The sequence below is a fragment of the Helianthus annuus genome, chromosome 8, assembly GCF_002127325.2.
Source record: "Helianthus annuus cultivar XRQ/B chromosome 8, HanXRQr2.0-SUNRISE, whole genome shotgun sequence".
NCBI lineage: Eukaryota > Viridiplantae > Streptophyta > Magnoliopsida > Asterales > Asteraceae > Helianthus > Helianthus annuus.
In genome coordinates, this window is record NC_035440.2 from 79,206,691 (window position 1) to 79,223,437 (window position 16,747).

Sequence of the window (16,747 nt, forward strand, 5' to 3'; positions counted from 1 at the left end):
ATATACACACAAAAACACAGATGCTAAAAAAAAAACTGCTCTCATTCATCTCCTTCTCTCAAACTCAACTTCAGACACACCACACATAAATCTCCTGTATCTCTTTCAAACCCCACCTGCAAATACAAGAAATTACATCTACACAACAACCCTTACATACCGTTTCCCTCAACACATACCCATGGAATCAGAAGCCCTCTCTCCCTCTCGAAATTGATTCGGTAGCCACAAGGAGGAGGAGGAGGAGGGCCGGTAACGGCTGTTCCTCCGGTCACCGGAGCGACGCCGGTCGTCTCCTCCGACCACACCCGCACACCCCTCCCTTATTGCAGTTTTCGGCAACTGTGTTGTTGAAGACGATGATGTTGTCGTTGAAATGATGATGATGATGGCTGTGATGGAAGATGGAGGCGCGAAGGAGGAGCGGCCACCCCTCCGCGGTGGTGCAGGGCGGCCACAGCCGTGATTCAGCGGCGGCGGCGGCGTTCAGTGACGGATCAGGCGGCTCCGACCAAAAGCTCCGATAAGTTTGGTCCCCTGGTCCTTCATCTCGACTATAGATCGGAGATCTGTTAGTTTTCTATTTTTTTTACTTAACTTTTGTTTCTTTCGATTCTTTCCGGTGATGTTACCACTACTGTGATGATATTGATGATATTGGTGCTGACGGTGGTGCTTGTAACGACAACCGACAGTCATGGTGGTTATTTACGGTTCAATGGGTTCAGTTTGGTGCATCATCAGCACGGTTTCTGGTTCGAGTTCAACACCTCAACAGAGTTGGTTCAGATTTTGTTTCGACTCGGTCAACACCCGAGTCAACTCGGGTCAACAGACGGTCAACGAAGTCAACGGCGGTCAAACAGTCAAACTAGTCAACTCGGGTCAACAAGTCAGCCCCGATTCGATTACGGTTCAACTCGTTTCGGTTATGGTTCAACACTGGTTCGAATGGGTCAACTGGTTTCGGTTCGGGTTTTGGGTCAACACGTCAACCGGTCAAAATTTAGTCAACGACAGTCAACTGTTGGGTCAAAGGTGGTCAACTCAGGACCCGGTAAAGTTTTAACAATGCGTTAAACTTTATATATGGATTCGTAGATTTTTAGCTTACGCGACCGAGCTCGAACCATCCTTTATTTAGTTATTATATACGTTTAATTTTTGGCGTATTTTGGCGAAAATCATATACATATATTGTTTGATTGAATTATTGTTGCGTTTTGATTTAAAATATCGACACATTGGATGTCGAGGTTATCCTAAAAACAGAGGAAACTATGTCCGATTTTCGTAAAATCCGTTATACGAAACAATTATAATTCCTAAACGACGTTCATCGGATGTCAAAAGTATATTTTTTTTTCAAAACAAATATAAAATGTAATATATATTTGACGACGTATACATTAACAAAACTCGACTTATACAAAAATAAATATGATTATTTTTCTTATTTCAAAACATCGATAGTTCAACTAATTTCGAATATCGCTACTTTAAACATCGACGATTCCGAATACTTTTACAAAAAAATAATAATAATAAATATAACGTTTTATATTTATTTCAAACGACGATTCGGAATTCTTATTTTAAACATTCAGTATTCAAAAGAAAACATATGAGATAAATATAAATTATTTATATTGATTTCGATCGTCTTGAGTCATGTATTTATTTATTTGCGTCTTATAAAAGCTACGGCAAGACGTACGTTGATCCATCCACGTACTTCTAATTCACGACTTCGCAAATATGTTTATATATATAATTATGTACCCTAGAACACTCGAAAACTAAGCCGATCTCGAGACTTAGTTTTACCTCAATTATAAACGGGATCAAATAACCATAGAATGGTTATTCTAAGTCAAGATAACATTACCTTAGAGTCGTTTAGTTAACGATTCGGTAGAGCTCGGACACGTAGTTTAACTACGTTGTTAAACTAGAAACTAATAAGTTATTCCCTGTTAGGAATACTATAGATGCACGCTAGCTACTTTACGTCCTTGGATCGACACTACGGAATCACACTAAGCTAGCTTTGCACAACTAAGCTAGCTTTGCACAGGAATGTCAAGGTGAGTTCATAACCCCCACTTTTTACTGTTTTACATTTTTATAAATGTTTTCGGGGGTGGAAAGACATGCAAGTTTTGCAAAAATAAACAACTTTTCGATGAACGAAAACTCATATTTATAAACCGTGTTGCGAATGAATTTCAAGGAACTTAAATGGTTTACGAATGATTTCGATCAAACATACCGGTTTTACAAATTTGATTCGCATATTACGAAACGTGCATGATTTTCTAATGGGTACGGGCGACACAGTCGAGGTGATTCGACACAGTCGAGGTGATTCGACACAGTCGAGGGGATTCGACACAGTCGAGGTTATTCGACACAGTCGAGGTGATTCGACACAGTCGAGGGGATTCGACACAGTCGAGGTTATTCGACACAGTCGAGGTGATTCGACACAGTCGAGGGGATTCGACACAGTCGAGGTTATTCGACACAGTCGAGGTGATTCACACAGTCGAGGTGATTCGACACTAAAAACCGTCTACACAGGTTGAGTACTTCCTATGTCGCCGCATACGTTAATGTCCTCGCGAAATATTAACGATCAACCTGTTCATAGACGCTTTACATACCCATTTACAACAGTAAAACTTTCATATATTCATAAGATTCATTTGATGGAAACTCAAAAAATACATGAATTACAAACTTTGGTAACGTTTTTCAAGTTATACCTAAGTAAGAGGAAGCGCTGATCCTGCTTACAAAGGTTCGTTTGGGCTCGGCCCATTCTTTCTCGTGCAATGCACAAAGACTCTCGTGGGCTAGACTCACAGTTTTCATATATCATGCCAAGAAAATGATTTTACTATATTTTCTCAGCAACTTTAAAACCGGTTATCAAAAAGATTTATTTTAAATCTTTTCAAATCAAACTATGAACTCGCTCAACTTTATGTTGACTTTTTCACATGTTCTTTCTCAGGTTGCATTTTCAAAACTATGGAACGGTTGGAATAGGAGAACCCATGGGAATTCAAGTACTTAGCGGCGTTCATTTTCTAGAAGTCGTAGCTTTTTGCTTCCGCTGTGCAATGAAGATACCGATCCAGTCACGCCAATGCTCTGATATTTCGGGGTGTGACAGATTGGTATCAGAGCTATAGGTTTCAGCGAATTAGGTTTCTGTAGAGATACCTAGGCTTTAACCTTAATTTCCTCTGGGGACTTAGATTTTTAAGACTTGAACACATACAGAATGCCTAAGACTCGAATATGGGTTCCAACCGTTGCCGAAAATAATGAGTCAACAATTTTGGTTTTAAACAAACACAAGTGTTGTGTTGATACACGGTTCATGAAACAAATTCCCACATTAAGCAAAACTTTGAGAGCTTTGAATAACGTGCATTTAGGACGTTTGGAAAACTTTTGTCGAAACTCATTAAAGGTCCTCACTTAGAAACCGTGACTATTAACTCGGGCAAACGCCATTATATTATGTCGTCTATGCTATCTTACTTACCCGAGCAGGTAACCTACGCGGAACGAAACGCCATTGCACATGAATACATGAAAACTCAAATTATACGTTAACGGATGTCGGAGCACATCACATTCTACATAGAACGAAACGCTAATGCGCAACTATGCATGAAACTTGAACTATACGTCAGCGGACGTCAAAGTACATCACACACGACTTTCTAGGCAAGGCCTTTGGAAAGCATGATTGGGGATGACAACAACGACGTTAACTCCGTCAATGACAGAACTACGGATCGAAATGGGGTAATTTGCCACGCGATAATGCAAATGACACGAGTCACGCTAAGGTATGTTAAAACAAGATTTCACAACAGTCGATACTTAGTCTGAAGAGACTTACAATGGTTGGCGCTGCAAAAGAAGTCACATGTCTTCGCATTCTCCCTACTTCATTAATGGCGATTACGCTATGTTCGACATTCCATGGTAAGGTCAACTAACAAACGGTTATCACACGAAATTCCAGGTAAAGTCCTCAAATTTCTTTTATTGAACTTCCGAACTTTTGCACATAGTGAGTAGATTTTCGTATTTCTACTCCCCCTAATGATCATTGCGTCACAAAAATTTTCTTTCGTAATAGCGAATGCTCGTTTGTTTCATTCTTGATGAATTCATATTTATACATGCGTTGTTTGTTACGCATGTGACTTCACTCTAAATTGTTGCTTTATCCAAGTACAAATACCATTTCGCTACATCCAATTATTGCATTGGTGACCCCGTTATTGTTAAGTGTTGACTCCTTGGTATCGAGTCAACGAATCTCTTGGAAAACTCAGTTTCTTTTGTGTGGTATACATGGTTTTTTTCATTGTGGCCATGTCTAAACTTTCTCATTGATACATGAATTCATTGTTGGAATATGTTTCAACCAAGTTCAATTGTTGAACTTGCTCGTAATATATATTCGATTTAAGACTCCATATGATGGATTGAGGCCATCATGTTCGAAATAATCCCAACAAGCACTTCATTTTTTTTTTGAACCATAACATGCTTGTTTGGTCTTCGACTTCACTGAATCGTTTCCTTGATCACGATCACCTTGTGGTGACGTTCTCACAAATTTGAAGCTTGCGCTAATCTCGTTGCTCACATCATGTGCGGATTTAATTATTTATTTATTTGTTTATTGATATTAAATCCGCTTAGTTGATTTATCATTTTAAAGCAATCTTAACACAATCGTGTGTTAAGACAATGGTACACAAATTCATATTATATTCCGGTGTACCTCTTAACGGTTCTTTCACCATCGAGCGAACATTTTGTGATATTCATTGCCGTTCATCTTCGCTCGAAAACATTGTTTATTTGTTTCGTTTTCAATTGAAAATCCTATGAGATTTGTTTGAAACAGGCATTCAGATTCACTTCATTTAGCCCTCATTTGATTTCAAACACGGTGATACTTGTTCGATCACCGCTATTATTGAATTATTTCGATCACTACGACACCTTGTGGTGTCAGTATGAACTTGTAGCTTGGGCTAATCATGATCGAGCATTTCATGCAAAACACAGGCGGTACTTGTTCGATCACCGCTATTACTGAATTGTTGCATTCACTACGACACCCTGTGGCGTCGGTCTAAACTTGTAGCTTGTGCTAATTACAATCAGTCGTTTCATGCAGAACTATTTATGCTTTTCGTTTGACACATCATTCAAATAGTCTTAATGCAATTATGTATTAAGACGATGATACACCAGGTTCGGTTGTATTTCGTTTCGGTGTATCCTTGCAGCTCAATAACGTCAACACGTTGGTTTTATCTTATTCATTTATTGGTTCAACAGTTGACAAATCATTTCATGATTCTATCTATTTGAGCTTGTTGAATTCGAGTTTCAATCGTACAATAACCAACGCAAGTTTACGTTGGTAGTGAATTCTATTGTTTCAAAAATTGATTTGCATATTGTGAACGTTCATTTGGAATTCTATTGGTCGAAATTCCTTTTTGTTGAACCCCGTAAACTTGATCGCATTGGTGATAGTATCACTACGCTTCGTTCACTTAACATGGACTTCTGGAACAAACTCAGTTGAACCGTTGAGTTCTTATTGATGAAAAATGACCTTGAATTCACATATTTCGAATAATTCTTGACTTGATTACGTGATCATTCGCCTTGTTATTATTCGGACTTACCTAGGAATGATAAAACTTTGAGGAGATAAGATAGACTAAATTTCGAGGACGAAATTTCTGCAACAGGGGGAGAATGTGACAACCGGTAATTAACGGCTTCTAATTACGCGATTAACAAGCATTTAGGAGATAGCAAATAGTGCTTAAGACATAAATAAACTTAATTAGGCTCTTGATATGCCTAGGAACGCTTACCGGACGTTACAGTGCGCGTATGAGGATTTCCAGAAAATATGATGGATATTAAGCGATAACGAATTGACACATACAAACTACTGATAATGCCGACAAATACGAAGTTTATACGTATAACTTATACTTACGAATGTGGTTTTGTGAAAACATCATGCTTTCGAACATCACAGAACGCAAACGTGAACGAAAAACGCGACTGTAGGAACGCAGCAGTAACGAAACGGAAGCATCAGGCACGCGTATTAACTTCAAAACTAAAATTTTACGTTATATTTAGCTCCTTAATTAAGTCCCTATAACCATAGTCGGCACCGAATTTAAAAAACGGATTAGAAACGGCAGCGACGCAATTTTTCGCGATTAATACCGTTATCGACGGATGAACGCGTAAACGACAGCTACCGACACTATTTTACATGTTTTTAAATCTAAAATTTTAGTTTACGATGTTACGGTGAATTCGGGTCTTGAAAACGGGATCGTAGGATTAACGGGTTACTCAAAACACGGGACTGGGCTTGTGGGCCTTTGGCCCAAGCCCACTTAAAACAAATTTGACCTAAGTATAAAAGAGTAGTAAACCCTATCTACCCTCATATTTCATCAGCCGTTATACATTTTTCCTCTCAAATCTCCTAACTTGTAGACATGATCCAATATACACACAAAAACACAGATGCTAAAAAAAAACTGCTCTCATTCATCTCCTTCTCTCAAACTCAACTTCAGACACACCACACATAAATCTCCTGTATCTCTTTCAAACCCCACCTGCAAATACAAGAAATTACATCTACACAACAACCCTTACATACCGTTTCCCTCAACACACACCCATGGAATCAGAAGCCCTCTCTCCCTCTCGAAATTGATTCGGTAGCCACAAGGAGGAGGAGGAAGAGGGCCGGTAACGGCTGTTCCTCCGGTCACCGGAGTGACGCCGGTCGTCTCCTCCGACCACACCCGCACACCCCTCCCTTATTGCAGTTTTCGGCAACTGTGTTGTTGAAGACGATGATGTTGTCGTTGAAATGATGATGATGATGGCTGTGATGGAAGATGGAGGCGCGAAGGAGGAGCGGCCACCCCTCCGCGGTGGTGCAGGGCGGCCACAGCCATGATTCAGCGGCGGCGGCGGCGTTCAGTGACGGATCAGGCGGCTCCGACCAAAAGCTCCGGTAAGTTTGGTCCCCTGGTCCTTCATCTCGACTATAGATCGGAGATCTGTTAGTTTTCTATTTTTTTTACTTAACTTTTGTTTCTTTCGATTCTTTCCGGTGATGTTACCACTACTGTGATGATATTGATGATATTGGTGCTGACGGTGGTGCTTGTAACGACAACCGACAGTCATGGTGGTTATTTACGGTTCAATGGGTTCAGTTTGGTGCATCATCAGCACGGTTTCTGGTTCGAGTTCAACACCTCAACAGAGTTGGTTCGGATTTTGTTTCGACTCGGTCAACACCCGAGTCAACTCGGGTCAACAGACGGTCAACGAAGTCAACGGCGGTCAAACAGTCAAACTAGTCAACTCGGGTCAACAAGTCAGCCCCGATTCGATTACGGTTCAACTCGTTTCGGTTATGGTTCAACACTGGTTCGAATGGGTCAACTGGTTTCGGTTCGGGTTTTGGGTCAACACGTCAACCGGTCAAAATTTAGTCAACGACAGTCAACTGTCGGGTCAAAGGTGGTCAACTCAGGACCCGGTAAAGTTTTAACAATGCGTTAAACTTTATATATGGATTCGTAGATTTTTAGCTTACGCGACCGAGCTCGAACCATCCTTTATTTAGTTATTATATACGTTTAATTTTTGGCGTATTTTGGCGAAAATCATATACATATATTGTTTGATTGAATTATTGTTGCGTTTTGATTTAAAATATCGACACATTGGATGTCGAGGTTATCCTAAAAACAGAGGAAACTATGTCCGATTTTCGTAAAATCCGTTATACGAAACAATTATAATTCCTAAACGACGTTCATCGGATGTCAAAAGTATATTTTTTTTCAAAACAAATATAAAATGTAATATATATTTGACGACGTATACATTAACAAAACTCGACTTATACAAAAATAAATATGATTATTTTTCTTATTTCAAAACATCGATAGTTCAACTAATTTCGAATATCGCTACTTTAAACATCGACGATTCCGAATACTTTTACAAAAAAAAAAAAATAATAATAAATATAACGTTTTATATTTATTTCAAACGACGATTCGGAATTCTTATTTTAAACATTCAGTATTCAAAAGAAAACATATGAGATAAATATAAATTATTTATATTGATTTCGATCGTCTTGAGTCATGTATTTATTTATTTGCGTCTTATAAAAGCTACGGCAAGACGTACGTTGATCCATCCACGTACTTCTAATTCACGACTTCGCAAATATGTTTATATATATAATTATGTACCCTAGAACACTCGAAAACTAAGCCGATCTCGAGACTTAGTTTTACCTCAATTAAACGGGATCAAATAACCATAGAATGGTTATTCTAAGTCAAGATAACATTACCTTAGAGTCGTTTAGTTAACGATTCGGTAGAGCTCGGACACGTAGTTTAACTACGTTGTTAAACTAGAAACTAATAAGTTATTCCCTGTTAGGAATACTATAGATGCACGCTAGCTACTTTACGTCCTTGGATCGACACTACGAAATCACACTAAGCTAGCTTTGCACAACTAAGCTAGCTTTGCACAGGAATGTCAAGGTGAGTTCATAACCCCCACTTTTTACTGTTTTACATTTTTATAAATGTTTTCGGGGGTGGAAAGACATGCAAGTTTTGCAAAAATAAACAACTTTTCGATGAACGAAAACTCATATTTATAAACCGTGTTGCGAATGAATTTCAAGGAACTTAAATGGTTTACGAATGATTTCGATCAAACATACCGGTTTTACAAATTTGATTCGCATATTACGAAACGTGCATGATTTTCTAATGGGTACGGGCGACACAGTCGAGGTGATTCGACACAGTCGAGGGGATTCGACACAGTCGAGGGGATTCGACACAGTCGAGGTTATTCGACACAGTCGAGGTGATTCGACACAGTCGAGGGGATTCGACACAGTCGAGGTTATTCGACACAGTCGAGGTGATTCGACACAGTCGAGGGGATTCGACACAGTCGAGGTTATTCGACACAGTCGAGGTGATTCACACAGTCGAGGTGATTCGACACTAAAAACCGTCTACACAGGTTGAGTACTTCCTATGTCGCCGCATACGTTAATGTCCTCGCGAAATATTAACGATCAACCTGTTCATAGACGCTTTACATACCCATTTACAACAGTAAAACTTTCATATATTCATAAGATTCATTTGATGGAAACTCAAAAAATACATGAATTACAAACTTTGGTAACGTTTTTCAAGTTATACCTAAGTAAGAGGAAGCGCTGATCCTGCTTACAAAGGTTCGTTTGGGCTCGGCCCATTCTCTCTCGTGCAATGCACAAAGACTCTCGTGGGCTAGACTCACAGTTTTCATATATCATGCCAAGAAAATGATTTTACTATATTTTCTCAGCAACTTTAAAACAGGTTATCAAAAAGATTTATTTTAAATCTTTTCAAATCAAACTATGAACTCGCTCAACTTTATGTTGACTTTTTCGCATGTTCTTTCTCAGGTTGCATTTTCAAAACTATGGAACGGTTGGAATAGGAGAACCCATGGGAATTCAAGTACTTAGCGGCGTTCATTTTCTAGAAGTCGTAGCTTTTTGCTTCCGCTGTGCAATGAAGATACCGATCCAGTCACGCCAATGCTCTGATATTTCGGGGTGTGACATTAAACAAGATGGCCCATTGTTCTATTATTTTTATAAACATTTTGGCGTTTGGGTTATCTTGGCGTTTTACAATTGTTGGATTATATTTCAGCCACAGTAAAAAAATAAAGCGAAGAATATAAATTAAAAATCTTAATCGGATCTCTCTTCACAATATTCACTGTCATCAGTCTCTCTGTTCTTTAATAGTACAAGAACTGTCACAAAAAATATGGCGTTTTATGTAAAACTTAACAACCCATCGGTTTGATTATTTTGCCTGCTCGTCTGTTGAAGTGGCTTTTTTTGTGGATGTTTGGGGACATAGATCTATGACGTGTGGGTGGGTTTTTCGCTTTTTCTTCATGTTGATCTTCATCTTTATAATCATCCCACTCATCAGTGTCATTGATCTCTTCTCCTCATCCAAGCCTTCTTCAAGAACAAAAAATACAAAATGCCATATGACTGGCATCCGTATCTTTTTCCTGAATTTTTGTCCATCTCATGCAGCAAAATCTTACTAAGTACTCGCCTCCGCTAACAATTCATTCAGTGAAACTTGACGAATAACAATACTGAATATCCAAGAAAGCATATTAGCCATCTTCGATTTTTTTGGCGTTTTATAGTAAGTGGTATTTAGTAATATTGGCGTTTGTTTTTTTTTTGGGTTTGATCAAATGGAAGTTGCTGAGACGTATCATTTTAGAGGATCTCTTTTTGGCACCTAAGTTAGGTGGTGCGTTATTATAATAAAGTATTTGTCTTTTCAGTTACTGTTTGTAATTATTGTTTTTGACAAACTTTATCTCTGAAGTCTGTAACACGTCCCATCTTTCAAGTTTGGCGTTTTAGATTCTAATATAATAAATTTTCCCTATCTTCAGTTTTTCTGATTTGAAGTTACTGTTTCTCGTTACATTTTCAAGTTTGTTTTTTATTTTTTATTTTATTTTATTTTATTGGATTTTTTATAATACTTTTTCAAACTAATTTTATTATAGTTTTGGAGTTTTTGGGGGCGTTTTAACAGGATGATATCGTTTAAACAAGCATTCTGGCTGTTTTGGCGTTTTTATTATATATGACGTTTTTATTATACAACAATCAACTGAAAAGGAAAATAAAAAAAAGAATACATAAAAAAAGATTTTTTTATAATACTTGTCCAAATTAATTTTATGATGGTTTGATAAACGCCAAAGGTGTAAGACATTTGCCTTTTTGGCGTTTTTATTAGATATGGCGTTGTTTATTAAATAACAGTCAACTGAAAAAGAAAATTAAACAAAATAAATATTGATCTTCCAAATCTTCACTGTCACCAGTCTCTTTCTTCTTTTGAAGCATCTTCACTGTCTGTTTCGATTTTCGTATGAAATCAGCCTCTTTTTCTATAATTTTTGTCCATCTCATGCAGCAAAATGTTATTGAGTTGACACCCTTTCAGCCAAAATGTTATCTTTTTTGGCGTTTTATCAGACGATGTTTGGGTTTTTTGGCGTTTATCAGACGAATGGTATATATTAAATATGGCGTTGCGGTTTTTGTGTGTGTTTTTTAATTGAAGGTCTGAGTTGTTGTTTATATAGGATTTTTTTGGCGGTTTTTAGGCGGGATTTTACTATAATTAAGTTTGGCGTTTTATATCTAATGACGTTTTTAGCTAGATTGGCGTGTGATTTTTGTTATGGCGTTTTATTTTCATGAGATGGCATTTTATTTGGAGTAGTTAAAAGACGCTTTTACCCTTAATGAAGCGCGTCCACGTAATAAGACTGATGTTATTTACAAAAATGCCACCGCGCTAATCTAGTCCATAGATTGTTTTGATCGGACGATCCATAAGCGTTCTCACCGTTCTCACACTTTCTATCGTTTTCTCTAAATCCCGACCCTATATATATATATATATATATATATATATATATATATATATATATATATATATATATATATATATATATATATATATATATATATATAGGGTAATGTTAGACAAAAAACCCTAAAATTCTTAGAAAACTCTGGAAACCCAAATGGGAACCCATTTTTACCCAACCTCCCGATATTTTTTTTTTTGAAAAAAATTACACATGTAATATACATGTTTTAGAGTGTTTTGGGCCAAAAAAAAACAAAAAAGCGCCGAAGGGATTTTTTTAAAAAAAATAAACAAATTTCAGTGCCTAACATGTGTTAGGCAAAAAAGACATAAATTTGCTGAAATTTGCTGAAACTTTTTTTTTTTTAAATTATCCCTTCGGCGCTTTTTTTGAATTTTTTGGCCCAAAAGTCTTAAAAACATGTATATTACATGTGTTATTTTTTTTCAAAAAAAAAAAATGTGGGGAGCTTGGGTTTTCTAGGGTTTTATATATATATAGGGTTTTCTATATAGCCCAACCCTATATATATATATATATATATAGTGGAGGGTTCAAATGAGAAGAAAATTTTTGTAAGAACAAAGAAAAACAAACTTCAACCAATAAGAATGTTTTATTTTACTTCATTTAATTTTTGTATTTAATATGGGTGTAAGGGTATATTGGTAAAATTAGATAGATCATTAATTGTTAGTCTTCGTTTTTAATAGCTAATTAATTAAATTTGTAACTTATTTTCAAAAAAATATATATATATTTTCAAAGAAGAAAAAAAAATTAATTTAAGGTGTAGGATAAGTTATGAGGTGTGTAGGATGAATTACGAGTTGTGTAGGATAAATTTTAAAAATGTCTAGGATAAATTTTGATGTTTGTAGGTCAAAATTTTTGTGTGGAAGATGATAATCTTTATGACTAATTAATTAGTCAAAAAGAATAATAAATGAGATGAGAGAAAACTATTTAATGTTTTACAATTGTACCTTTTGTTCTTTTTCTTCTCAATTTATTTTTCTTCTCAAATGAACCTCCCTCTATATATATATATATATATATATATATATATATATACATATATACATATATATGGGGACTGCTAAAATGAAAACCACCTCCATTTGTAAAAACCACGAGAACCACTTTCTAGCCATTAGATCAAGAAGATAGATGGAGAAGATTAAAAGTAGTTAAAATTAATATTAAATAGTTTTTGTCTTGTTATGTGTTTAATATTTTAATCGAAAAGGGTATATAAGTAAAATTGTTTTTTTTGTCTTTTTACATATATTATTTTTAATTGTCTTTTTTTGTCCTATTCATTAATTACCTTTTGTCTTAATTTATTTTTTTATTAAGAAACATATTTTTTTGTTAAATAATTTTTTGAAAATCAGATTTTTATGATAATTTTTTTTAAGATTTGTTTAAAAAAATGTTTTGAAGAGCCGTTTTTTTACGCCCGACTTTTTCAGGCGTCGTTTTTTTTAACGCGCCGTCATTTACGATAAAAACTTTACGTTTTGCTTTAAAAAAATTACGTTTTGCGTTAAAAAATTTAAGTTTTTCCGTTTTACGTTAAAAAATTACGTTTTCCGTTTTTACGCCCGACTTATTCACGCATCGTTTTTTAACGGGTCGTTTTTGCACGCCGTTTTTTACGCTCGACTTTTTCAAGCGTCGTTTTTTAACGCGGCGTTTTTTACGTCCTGTTTTAGCGCGGCATCTTTTACGTCCCGTTTTTTTTGCGTTAAGCTTTTTAAACTTTTTACGTTTTACGTAAAACTTTTTACGTTTTACGTTAAAATTTTTACGTTTTACGTTAGAATTTTTACGTTTTACGTAAAACTTTTCCCATTTTACGTTAGAATTTTTACATTTTACGTAAAACTTTTTACGTTAAAAAGTTTACGGTTTAAACTTTTTTTTTACAAAAAACTTTTTTACACAAAACAAACGCACCCATAAATCACAACTCAGTAGGTGTCTCGGATAGATTTAACTTATCATCATCGACTGGAAAAAAAAATATAAAAACCCAACAACAAAAAATCAAAACAAATGTGTGGATCATGAAAAAAACAGGGTTTGGCTCAAAGTTTCCAATAATAAGGCTGCAAAGTGGGGTTGCAGGTTCAAAAACCTACCCTGCACCATCTTCGCCGAGCCATGGTCATGAATTGTTAGAAATTTTGTTTCGAACTATCATTGCCAATCTACAACCCCACGATATCAAAAACACAAATCAATCACCAAAGAATCCCACCAGAATCACAAACAACTACAATAAACAAACAACTAAAGGTCGCCGGGCATCATCGGTGAAAAGTCACCTCCGCCTCTGTCGGCACCACCGGGGATGAAACAAAGACCACCGGCATCGTCGGCACCACCAGGACCACCGGCATAAACCGACTAAAAAATATAAAAAAACACCGGCACCACCGGGCACCATCGGCACAACCGGGCACCATCGGCACCACCAGATTTGATTACTTGAAGTTGCATAACATAACCGTTAACACCTGTTTCCAAAATAGCAGAGCTCTATTTCATCATATTCCCATAAAAGAATCCTCATGAAGATGAGACATCTCAAAACATGAATGCCAAGCTTTCCTATATTAAAATTAACAACTTACATAATCCAAATACATTCAAAACAAGCAAACTGCCAAACAGTGACATAATTATTCAATATTAAACGGAAAAATTTCAAAATACCTTGAAATTTATTCAAGAATTGTAACATTAAATAAATGTCTAAAACAATTATTAATTGTTTACATTCAAAATAAGCTTACGAATTCTTGAATTGGATATAAATTGACCAGAAGCAAGTTTTTGGGACTGGATGGATATAAATGGACCAGAATCTTCGGCCTCCCTCCGCCCTACACCACCACTACACCCGTCGCAAAACCACCATCACCACCCCTCGGTCGCCGGCAGCGCCAACCTCGTCACGGACCTCTTCACCCTTCACCAAACACCCACCACAAACAACCACATCACCCATTCACCCTTCACCGACCGCCGCCCCTAACCCACCAGAACAACCACATCATCCTTCACCCTTCATCTGAAAACGCACACCTACGCCTCAACAAAAACCCATATCTCTCTTGACGGTGGCGCTGATGGTGGTTGACGATGACGGTGGTGCTGATGGTGGTGGTGGGGAGGAGAGAGAAAGCGGCGGGTGTTGCGGCGGAAGCCATTGCCGGAGTTTTGATTTAGTCGCCGGCAGAGAGACAAGGGAGATGGGTGTGGTGGTTGGTTTGAGTATTGATTTAGGTTTTTATCCATTAAACAGGAAATTTCTCACAAAAAATGGAGAGATGGTGGTGAACTTTCAAGAGAGAGAGAGAGATAAATGATGAGAGATACTATTATAAAAGAAAGAAAAAGTCTGCAACTATAAAAGAAAGACAGAGGAGAGAAGAAGCTTTAAAAAAAAGACAGAGGAGAGAGGTAGGATTTGACAATTGGGGTAAAAGACCAAATTACCCTTTTTGTTGGCAAAATATGATTGGTGGAGAGTGATTCTCACGGTTCTTACAACTGGGGGTGGTTTTCATTTTAGCGGCTCCCATATATATATATATATATATATATATGTATATTTCAAACAAACCTTAAAAATATATTATTTTTAAGAAATATAAATCCGGAAAGTATTAAAAATCAAACAATTGATTTTTAACAAATAATGTGAAATACACAAGTATTTACATAAAAATACAAGTATACTTCCCTAAGTATACTTACACAAAAATAATATTGAAAATATTATTTAACAAATTACTTATATTTATTTTTGGAAAATAATATAAGTAACATATTTGGACAAGTTAAAAATATAGATTGTTTTTAACACGTATCGTTTGTCAAATACTACATAAACAAATATATATTTTTGGGAAGTAAAATATATATTTACAAGTGAACAATACCAATTCAAATTACAATAACGTGACGAACGGACGAGGCCCGACAAACAAGGGCACGACCCTCACAAGTGATGAACTTACACAAAACAAATACATAACTTAAGATGGTGACTTGTACATAGTGAGTTACAAGTCTAGTGATTAACGTACATAGAACACATATAGGTTACGACGCCTAGAAGACAAGCCCGGTGAAGTTTATGACGCAGGATATGCAAAACAGTGAGTTCATGTCCCCACTTTTAAACATTTTTCTTCTTTTCTAAACTTGGGAAAAATACATGTACTATGGTATGTAGAAACAAAACTAAGGAATGCCGTATAGATCATGTGACGAATAGGGTGAGACTTAAGCACCATTAATCAACTATATACCTAGATCGCGTTGACCTTTGCTTATGCGTGCCAAAACGTACGCCTGTGTCAACCTTTTCCTTTTCGGAAGAAAATTACCAAGTACCGGTAGGGAGAAACCGTGGCACGGCCGTGTGTTTAAGATGCACGGTTGTGTGTCAGTCGAGATTTTAGCTATAAAATAGAGACTTCCACCCCTCATTTCAAGGCACCAATTTCACTCCACACCGTTACTTTTTCTGATTAGGGAAGATCCTCTCAAGGTTCTTAACCTATCTACTCCATTGTTCACCATGAGGCGTGAGGCTAACATTCAAGAAGTGAGAATCCACACATGGTTTTGGGTGGTTCCTTGATACCACACCATGGTTAAACCACCAAGTGTTGGTATTATTGTAATGACCAATGTTGACATTGTATCTCTTTGGTGTTAAGATGAACTTTGATGTAAATATTCAACGTTTGAAGTTTATTTTAGTGGTGTGTTCATGCATTTGAATTTTTAAATACTTTTATGCTTTATTGAATATGAGCTAACTTGGGCTTTGAACTTGTGTGTGTACATGTATGCCCGATGTGGTCTTTGCACATTCCGGGTTGGTACATCTTTATACAAACATGGTTATCACACTAGAGATGACAGATAAAGTCTCACTCTCAAGTTTGCTATTTCAAAGATGTGGAAGCCATAGATATATGAAATTGGACTTTGTGTCTTTGATTGGTAATCTATCTCTTGCATAGCAGTGCTTCCGAGCTTATACATTTATAAGTCCCAGTGTATGTTTACCCTAGCAAAA

At 36.6% G+C, this 16,747-nt stretch overlaps 1 long non-coding RNA gene across 1 annotated transcript; it reads right to left on the reverse strand.

Moving 5' to 3' along the window:
* Positions 1–13,872: 13,872 nt before the first annotated feature.
* LOC118481257 lies at positions 13,873–15,059 on the reverse strand. The gene is made up of 2 exons (XR_004865089.1): positions 14,428–15,059; positions 13,873–14,259 (listed from the first exon to the last, which is right to left on the reverse strand). It is a non-coding gene; the product is annotated as an uncharacterized LOC118481257 (long non-coding RNA).
* Between the last annotated feature and the right edge of the window lie 1,688 nt (positions 15,060–16,747).